The following is a 10270-nucleotide window of genomic DNA, read 5'->3' as shown; positions in this document are numbered from 1 at the left end:
TAGGAATAAATCTAACCAGGGATGTAAAAGACATATCCAAAGAAAACTACAAAACACTACTGCAAGAAACCCAAAGGGATCTACATAAATGGAAAACATACCATGCTCATGGATAGGTAGACTCAACATAGTGAAAATTACAATTCTACCCAAAACAATTTACAAAATCAAGGCAATCCTGATCCAAATACCAGCAACATTCTTTAAAGAGATGGAAAAACTAATTATTAACTTTATATGGAAAGGGAAGAAGCCCTGAATAAGTAAAGCACTATCGAAGAAGAAGAATAAAGTAGGAGGCTCACACTACCTGACCTCAGAACCTACTATACAGCTGCGATAGTCAAAACAGCCTGGTACTGGTACAACGACAGATACACTGACCAATAGAACAGAAGTGAGAACCCAGATGTAAATCCATCCACCTGTGGTCACCTGATCTTCGACAAGGTCCCAAAGTCCATCAAATGGGGAAAAGACAGTCTTTTAAACAAATGTTGCTGGCAAAATTGTATGTCCATCTGCAAAAAAATGAAACAGGACCCATATCTCACGCCATATACAAAAACTTATTCAAAATGGATCAAAGACCTAAATATAAAGCCAACAACTATAAAGTTCATAGAAGAAAAAATAGGATCAACACTAGAGGCCTTAATACACAGCATGAACAGGATACAAACCATAACCAACGATACACAAACTCCAGAAGATATGCCAGATAACTGGGATCTTCTAAAGATCAAACACCTATCCCCTTCAAAAGACTTCACCAAAACAGTAAGAAGAGAACCTACAGACTGGGAAAAAATTTTGGATGTTACAAGTCAGAAAAAGTTCTAATCTCTATAATCTACAAGAAAATCCAACATCTCTACAACAAAAAGACAAATTGTCCAATTAAAAAATGGGCAAGGGAATGAACAGACACTTCACCAAAGAAGACATTCAAGCGGCCAACATACACATGAGGAAATGCTACGATCACTAGCCATTAGAGAAATGCAAATTAAAACCACAATGAGATACCATCTCACCCCGGCATTACTGGCACGAATCAAAAACACTGGAAATAACAAATGTTGGAGAGGCTACAGGGAGATCGGAATTCTTATGCACTGCTGGTGGGAATGCATAATGATACAACCATTTTGGAAAATGATATGGCGCTTCCTCAGAAAGCTAGAAATAGACATACCATTTGATCCAGTAATCCCACTCCTAGGAATATATCCTAGAGAAATAAGTCGTCATCGAATAGACATATGCACACCTATGTTCATGGCAGCATTGTTCACAATAGCAAAACGATGGAAACAACATAGATGCCCATCAACCAATTAATGGATAAACAAACTATGGTACATATACACAATGGAGTACTATGCAACAAGAAAGAACAACAATGAATCTGTGAAGCATCTCATAACATGGATGAAACTGGAGGACATTATGCTGAGTGAAATAAGTCAGTCACAAAAGGACAAATATTGTATAAGACTTCTACTGTAAAAACTCATGAAAAAGTTTACACACAAAAAGTAACAATCTTTGTTGATTACAATGGATGGGAGGGGTGCGGGGGAAATACTAAATAGACAATCGATAAGTGGTAACTTTGGTGGATGGTAAAACCATACACAATACTGGGGAAGTCAGTACAACTTTTACAAGGAAAGATCATGGAAACTCCATAGACACATCCAAACTCCCTGAGGGACTGAATTGCTGGGTGGAGGGCTGTGGGGAAATGGACTCAGGGAACATCTAGCTTAATTGGCATAACACAGTTTGTAAAGACAATGTTCTGCACTCTACCTTGGTGAGTAGCATCTGGGGTCTCAAAAGCCTGTGAGCAGCCATCTAAGATACTCCACTTGTCTCACCCCTTCGGGAGCAAGGGACAATGGAGAGAACAGGATACAAGGAAAAGATTAGTCCAAAAGACTAATGGACCACAGCTACCAAGTCCTCCACCAGACTGAGTCCAGTACAGCTAGATGGTGCCCGGCTACCACCACTGACTGCTCTGACCGGGATCACAACAGAGGGTCCTGGACAGAGCTGGAGAACAAAATTCTAATACACAAAAGACGGCCAGATTTACTGGCCTGACAGAGATTGGAGAAACCCTGAGAGTATGACCCCCGGACACCCTTTTAGCTCAGTGGTGAAGTCACTCCTGAGGTTCACCGTTCAGCTGGGGATTGGACAGCCCCATAAAACAAAATGGGACTAATGAGGCACCGCAGTCCAAGGACAAGGACTAGAAGGCAGGAGGGGACAGGAAGGCTGGTGATAGGAAACCCAAGATTGAGAAGGGACAGTGTTGACATGTTGTGGGGTTGTTAATCATTGTCATAGGGCAATATGTGTGCTGACTGTTTAATGAGAAACTATTCTATTCTGTAAACCTTCATCTAAAGTACAAAAAAAAAAAACTATGTTAGATCAAATTGACAACAGCAACTGAAAAGTTTTGATGGGAAACCTAGGGGGCCATAAGTTAAAGATAATGGTATTGGAATAATTTGGAAAAGGATAGTGAGAATAGCAGCACAACTGGAAGAATGTAATTGATGTCACTGAATTGTACATGTAGAAATTTTTGAAATGGTGTCTTTGGCTATGTGTATTTTCACCAAAAAAGAAGAAAGGTCCTCCAAGTTTGAGAAGGGAGAGTATTGACATGTTGTGGGTTTGTTAACCAATGTCATAAAACAATATGCATACTGACTGTAATGAGAAACTATTTGTTCTGTAAATCTTCGCCTAAAGTACAATGTAAAAAAAAAAAATGAGGATAATAACAGGACCTACCACACTGGGGTGCTGTAGAGATTAAAGCAATTAATATGGAAATGTTTCTGGCCTATGGTGCCAAATGTAATTTTATGATCACTGTCCACACACATCAGGATACAGGTGTAATATGGAATCCAGGGATGTTCGCTTCCTAGTGCAGCTACTGAAATATGAATTCAATCCTACCTTGAAGTCACCTTCTTTTCTTCTGCACTGTGTTACAAATCCCACTATAGTCTGATAGAACTCCCTAAGTGGTGTAAAGAATTAATATGCTCAAATATCCATCAGACCAAGATATGTTACTACCTTGTCCTCCCACAGAGACAGCAGGGAATCCATGAACCTGGCAAATGCTAACCAAAAGGTTAATAGTTCAAGTCTGCCCAGGCACCTCAGAAGAAAGGCCTGGTGATCTATTTCTGAAAAAATCCGCCATTGAAAACCTGTGAAGCACAGTTCTACTCTGACACACATTGGGATGCTTTCTCTGTGGAAGGACAAGTTAGTAACACATCCTGGTCTGGTGGATATTCCAGTCTGTAGGCTATACCTAAAGACGACAGCCCTCCTCTGTATAAATAAATAATCACACTGAAAATGGGGAAGAGGGCCCAGGGGATCAATGTCTGTCCATCAGAAGTTGGAACTGACTCCACAGCACCTGCGACTGGTTTTTCTAGCTGGATAAATTTATCCACCTTCAATCCCTTTCCACATAGATATGAAGCTACTTCACAGGAAGAAAATTTAGACATTTCATGAACAACAAAATGCAGGTCACAGTCAATTTACTTTAAGCCCAATGCAAGTTCACTGCAGGCTAAAGGAAACTCCTTAGTCTCATCACATTCAATGCAGAGGGTCAGATTTCTGTGTGCCATGTTTAGGGGAGGCTCAGTGGTAGAATTCTTGCAGGAGACCCAGGTTCAATTCCTGGCCAACGCACCTCATGCACAGCCACCACCTGTCTGTCATTGGAGGCTTGTGTGTTGTTCTGACGCTGAACAAGTTTCAGTGAAGCTTCCATGCTAAGACAGACTAGGAAAAAAAGGACTGGCAATCTACTTCTGAAAATCTGCTAATGAAAACCCTACGGATCACAACGGTGCAACTCACAGCCAGGACCAGGCAGTGATTCCTTCCGTTGTGCTTGGGCTTGCCATGAGTTGGGGAGTTGGGAGAGGGGTTGAATCGACAGCAGCTAACAACAACAAGAATCCATCTCATGCATGACTCTCAGAGACTGTCCAGACCTTCATCACTGCCTGGGCAGGACTGGGGTGTCATGGGAGGGGTCTCAATGTGTGTGTGTGTGTGTGTTTGTGTGTGTGTGGGAGAGAGAGAGAGAGAGGGAGGGAGGCAGAGAATCGTTTCTGGCTAAATTGCTTTGGGTTCTGTCAACACGACTTCTGTGTTCCTCATGGTCCCTGCCAACACTGCAGAAGCAATCCAAGTCCCCGTGGCAGCTTTTCCATAGACGGTTTTGCTTTTCAAGTAGATGGAAAGTTAACAGGCTAAGAATTCCCCAGCCCATCTAGAACTGAAATCTAGCATTCTTGAGATTAAAATCTTGCCCTAAAATACATTAATTTTAATTTCTTTATCTTCTTCTCTCTCTCTCCCTACCCTCTTCTCCCCTCCTCTTCTCTTTCTCCACCCCCCCACCCCTTCTGTTCCTCCTTCTTATTTCCAGGAAAGGAGAGAATTTTTAATCTTGCCCAATCAGATAGCTTTGAAGGTTCAGCTTTGGTGTTGTTAGTTTAAGAAATAAAGCCAGGCATATACTACCCCTCGTGCAATGTACTTCTAAGGTACAGCTATCCACTACCAAAGGGATTTGTATGCATGTAAGTATGCGAAAACATAGACGGCACCATTGCTAAGTAGCAGGTACCAGAGAACAGGGCTATGAACCATTTCCTCATATGGAAAGAAAATACCCAATAAAACCCAAGCAAAAAGCTCAAAATAGCTCTCCTTCATTTTAGAGAATTCTTGCGCAGAGCCACTTATCCTGCACCAGAATTAATTGGTGCCAGGTGCCTTGTTGAGATGCCAGGTTCATGGATTCCCTGCTTTCTCTGTGGGAGGACGAGTTAGTAACACATTCTGGTCTGGTGGATGTTTGAGTCTTATTTTTGAGGCTGTACCCAAAGACGGCAGCCCTCCTCTATGAATAAATGATCACACTGAAAATGGGGAAAAGGGCCCAGGGAATCAATGCCTGCTTCAGTTGAAAAGTAATTGTAAGCCCAATGTGCCTAGGGATAATACTTTTTTACAAAGGATATCAGAGCTACATTACTGGCCTGGTTGTTTTCAAACGTGTAATTGTGAAATTCAGAGAAAACATTACCTGAACTTTAATATATAAAAAAGATAGATGTGGAGCTGCTTTGGCTATACTGGGGTGGGGTGGGAGTCCAGGGCACAGCCCATTTGGCTTCTTTCTGGGCCCGCACTATAGCCTGCTCTCCAGAGGCACCTCCACTGAACTGTGGAGCTTCTCAAGCACAGTGTGAGAAATACTGACATTATACAGATCATTATTGAACAAATATTGCTCGTTATTATAGAAGAGGAAACTGAGGCCTGGAGAGTGAAGTGAGCGGGTGCCGCTGGGAGCAGCTGCCCTGCCTGGCCCTCCTGGCTCCATGCTGCCTGACACTCAGCAAGGCAGCCCCGTTTGGACAGCACATGCTCACGGCTCCTCAACAGGAAGCAAACATTTAAACTATTTTGACCAAGAATGTAAAGCCATGGATTGAAATAACCTACTCAGAGCCAACAGAGCCCTTCAGGGCTTTCTCCTTTTCCTGTAGATTCAGTATTTTGTGCTCTGAAAACAAAAATATTCTGTAACAGGAGATTTGGTTTGGTTCACATGCCTGTGAGAGTAATAGGAGAAGGTGGTGAGCCAAGCACCCTACTGCCCTGCTCCTCCACACCCCTTCTTCCCTGCTTTCACCCTATGGTGCTTGGCCTCGTGGAATGGTGGGTGGTGGGCAAGCACCCTGAGAACATGCTCCAAGCCACTTGAGAGGTGGAGCCTGCCCACACAGACCCCTGGGATGGGGGAAGGGTAAGAGACAGAGGGGCTCATGAAGAAGAGTCTCATCTCAGAGGTAGTCACAGCTAAGCTGACTCTGTCTCTCTTTCTGTATGTTTTTAAATAACACTAATTCTCCCTCTAGTTAAAAAATAAGATAGTTCATAAGAAATATTTATAAAACACCAGTAAGCACAAAGAACTTTTTCATGTGAGAGCTGGACAATGAAAAAAGAATACAGAAGAAGAACTGATGCATTCGAATTATGATGTTGGTGAAGAATATTGAATATGCCGTGGTGGACTGCCAGAAGACCAAGCAAATCATACTCAGAAGAAATACAACAAGAATGCTCCTTAGAAGCAAGGTTGGTGAGACCTTGGCTTGCTTACTTTGGAAACATCATCAAGAAAGACCAATCACTAAGGAAGGACACCATGGTTGGTAGAGTAGAGGGTTAGGAAAAACGAGAGAAACTCTCAATGAGATGAACTGACACAATAACCAAAGCAATGGACTGAAACATACCAGTGACCATGAAGATGGTGCAGGACCAGGCAATGTTTTATTCTGCTATATGTAAGGTCACCCTGAATCAGAGTTCACTGGATGACAACTAATAACAATAACAAGCATAAAGAAAAATAAGTCACCACACAGGACATCATTTTAAGGCTTATAGCCATATGCTCCTTTTTTTCCCTCTCTTTCTGCTTTTTCTTCTCTCACTCTCTTATTTCCTCTCTTTATTTCTCTCTCTTTCATTTTACCAAAATTGAGTCATATTGTTTACTTAAGGTCCTTTTATTTGCTTCATTTGTTGTGAACATGTTTTTGTGATACATAATAATATATACTTGCTAATGATTTAGGGATATATGTGCCATAAATCACTCAACTAAATTTAAACATTTTTTTTCTTACTTTTATAAGGAAAACTTCCAGTAATATATTTATAAATCTTTATAGTTTTCCCTAGCATGAATTCCTAAAGGTGGAATTACTGGGAATGCAAGGTGAAGACTTTTTTTTTTAATTGTTGTGCTTTAAGTGAAAGTTTACAATTCAAGTTAGTCTCTCATACAAAATTTATACATATGTTGTTGCATGACCCTGGTTGCTCTCCCTATACCGTGACAGCACACTCCTCATTTCCACCCCAGATTTCCCATGTCCATGCAACCAGCTCCTGACCCTCTCTGCCTTCTCATCTTGCCTCTGGATGGGAGCTGCCCATTTAGTCTCATGTATCTACTTGAGCTAAGAAGCACACTCTTCAAGAGTAACATTTTATGTCCCATAATCCAGACTAATCTTTGTCTGAAGAGTTGGCCTTGGGAATGGTTTTAGTTTTGGGCTAATAGAGAGTCCAGGGGCTATGTCTTCTGAGGTCCCTCTGGTCTCAATCAAACCATTAAATCTGGTCTTCTTACTAGAATTTGAGTTCTGCACCCCACTTTTCTCCTGCTCAGTCAGGGACTCTCTGTTGTGTTCCCTGTTAGGGCAGTTATTGGTGGTAGCCGGGCACCATCTAGTTCTTCTGGTCTCAGGCTGATGAAGTCTCTGGTTAATGTGGCCCATTCTGTCTCTTAGGCTAATACTTTCCTTGTGTCTTTGGTGTTCTTCATTATCCTTTACTCCAGGTGGGTTGGGGCGAATTGACACATCTGAGATGGCTGCTCACTAGCTTTTAAGACTGCAGACACCACCCACCAAAGTGGGATGCAGAACATTTTCTTAATAAACTTTGTTATGCCAGTTGACCTAGGGGTCAATTGACACATCTTAGATGGCTGCTCACTAGATTTTAAGACCCCAGACACCACTCACCAAAGTGGGGTACAGAACATTTTCTTAATAAATTTTGTTATGCCAGCTAACCTAGATGTCCCCTGAAAGCATGGTCCCCAGACCCCTGCCCCTGCTACTCTGTCCCTCGAAGTGTTTGGTTGTATTCAGGAAACTTCTTAGCTTTGGTTTAGTCTAGTTGTGTTGACTTGCCCTGTAGTGTGTGTTGTCCTTCCCTTCACCTAAGATAATTCTTGTCTACTATCTAGCTAGTGAATACCCCTCTCCCGCCCTCCCCACACTCATAACCATCAAAGACTCTTTTCTGCTGTGTTTAAACCTTTTCTTGATATAATTGTGGTCTTATACAATATTTTTCCTTCTGCGATTGTCTAAATTCACTTAGCATAATACCTTCCAGATTGCTCCACGTTATGTTTCACAGGACTTCTGTGCAACATGGAGCTACAGTCAGAAGCACCACACCGTCCCTCCACAGCAAAGATCCAAAAAACTAAGTCAAACAGAGTCACACATTAGTCCTGAAACCCTTAGCATCAAATGAAGAGATAAAGAACTCAGCCAAGCACCGAGAACAGAGAGCGAGGAGAGATACATGCGAAGGTCCCAATCAGCTACCACAGCAAGGGTCTGCCATCTTGGACGCCTATCAGAGATTGGTGAACAGGCGGTACGAGAAAGCAGCTTCACGGAGCTTCTAGCAGGAGACAGAAAACCGGTAACCAATGATATAGGCATTCCCACCCCCCACCCTTCTTCACCCCCACTCGGCCCCCTCTGCTTCCCACGGTCATAGTCTCTAGGCCAGGAAGCATCGGCATCACCCTGGTGTCACTTGGATTCCACCCAGCCACACTGGCCGGCTCCCTGAGTACCATTTGTTGTCTGCCGGTGTTGCTTTCCTCCGCTTCATTAGATTTCTTCCTTACCTCTCACCACCTCCCCCAACTTTCTCTCAAATACTGGTCTCCATGGTCATCTTTGCTTCTTCTGGGGGGCTGCGAGGCACCACTCCACTGTGGAATGGCTTCCTGGTCCATGCCACCACGCTAGTGGGACCCCTGGGACTTTTTTGTGTGTTTGTTCTGATTTGTTCTGTTTTGATTTGTTTGTTTGACTGTTTTCTTTTTCTTTTCTTAGCTTGGGAGCCCCTTCTAGCTGGGCAGTGCTGCATGGCTTGGAAGACACTCCTTTACTCTGTGCAGACACACAGTGACATCCCTGGGGCATTTCTTTATTCTTGTTTTTTTTTTCTTTTGTTTTTGTTTTTTTGTTTCTTTGTTTTCCGTTCCTATCTCTCTTTTTACCTTTTTGTTTTTTTCATTTCCAGTTTCTCAATTTATTCTTTTTTTTCATTTTGTTTTTCTCCATTTCTCACTCTCTCATCTCTCCACTCCAATAGCAAGCTCGCTTAGCACTCTTTTTTGTTTGTGTGTAGGTTTTTGGCTCCTGTTCCTCTCTCCTCTATCTCCTCTTTCACATACCCATCTTAGCTCCACACATCACAATCTCCCCACTCCTTCCTGCCTACCTGCACTGTGCGCTGAACATCACACACCCAAGCAGCACTGCACTGCCTACCGGAAACGGCCCTGCACAGATTACTGGCCTGGCCTGTTGGCCATAGTATGTGAAACAAACAACCCATCCGAGTAACTCCCCTTCAGCTGGACCTTCCCTGCTGTACCATACCAGAGTGACTGACCCTGCCCATTGGAGAAGAAGATGAAAAGTATCATGCCCACAGATGAGCAAACAACAAAGAACGCACAGACCACCGGCTCAGACATAACTAAATAAAACAAAAAAGCAGGGAGAAACAAACAAATCTGCAATCAATAAATGAGGAAAATAACTACTGAATGCCCTGAAGACAGCAGACAATATCAAAATATATACAAAAATAGGACAGGATGGTTCCAGAGGGCAACCATAATAAAACACCAGATGACTTTCCAGTAGAAAAAAAGGCACTAGAACTACCTGATAGGGAATTCAAAACTCTAATAGTCAGAATTATTCAAGAGTTGAAGAAAAAAGCAGACAAAAATGAGGAAAAAATAGACAAATTCATGGAAAATACAGACAAAATAATGGAAGAATTCAAGAAAATACAACAGGAAAAAATGCTAAAATGAATTTACAACTAGGAATCATACAAAAAAGAATTAGAAATCCAAAAGATAGCAAGATTTCATAAATGGACAGTGTCCTGAAAGGGCTGAGGAGCAGGTTTGAAAAGGTGGAAGACAGGATCAGTGAAATTGAAGACAAACACTTGGATACAACTCTGTTTGAGGAAAAATCAGAAAAAAGAATGAAGAAAAATGAAAAAACCCTGAGAATTATGTGGGATACAGTCAAAAGCAAAAATCTGTGAGTGATCAGAGTTCCAGAACGGGGATGGGAGGGGGGGAACAGAAGAAATAGAGAGGATCACTGAAGAACTGCTGGCAGAAAACTTCCCCAATATCATGAAAGATGACAAGCTGATCATCCAAGAAGCTCAACAAACCTCATATAGGATAGACCCCAAAAGAAAATCACCAAGGCGTATCATAATCACACTTGCTAAAACAAAAGACAAACAAAGAATCCTGAGA

The sequence above is a fragment of the Trichechus manatus genome, unplaced genomic scaffold (assembly GCF_000243295.1).
Source record: "Trichechus manatus latirostris isolate Lorelei unplaced genomic scaffold, TriManLat1.0 scaffold00059, whole genome shotgun sequence".
NCBI lineage: Eukaryota > Metazoa > Chordata > Mammalia > Sirenia > Trichechidae > Trichechus > Trichechus manatus.
This window is presented reverse-complemented; position numbering follows the sequence as displayed.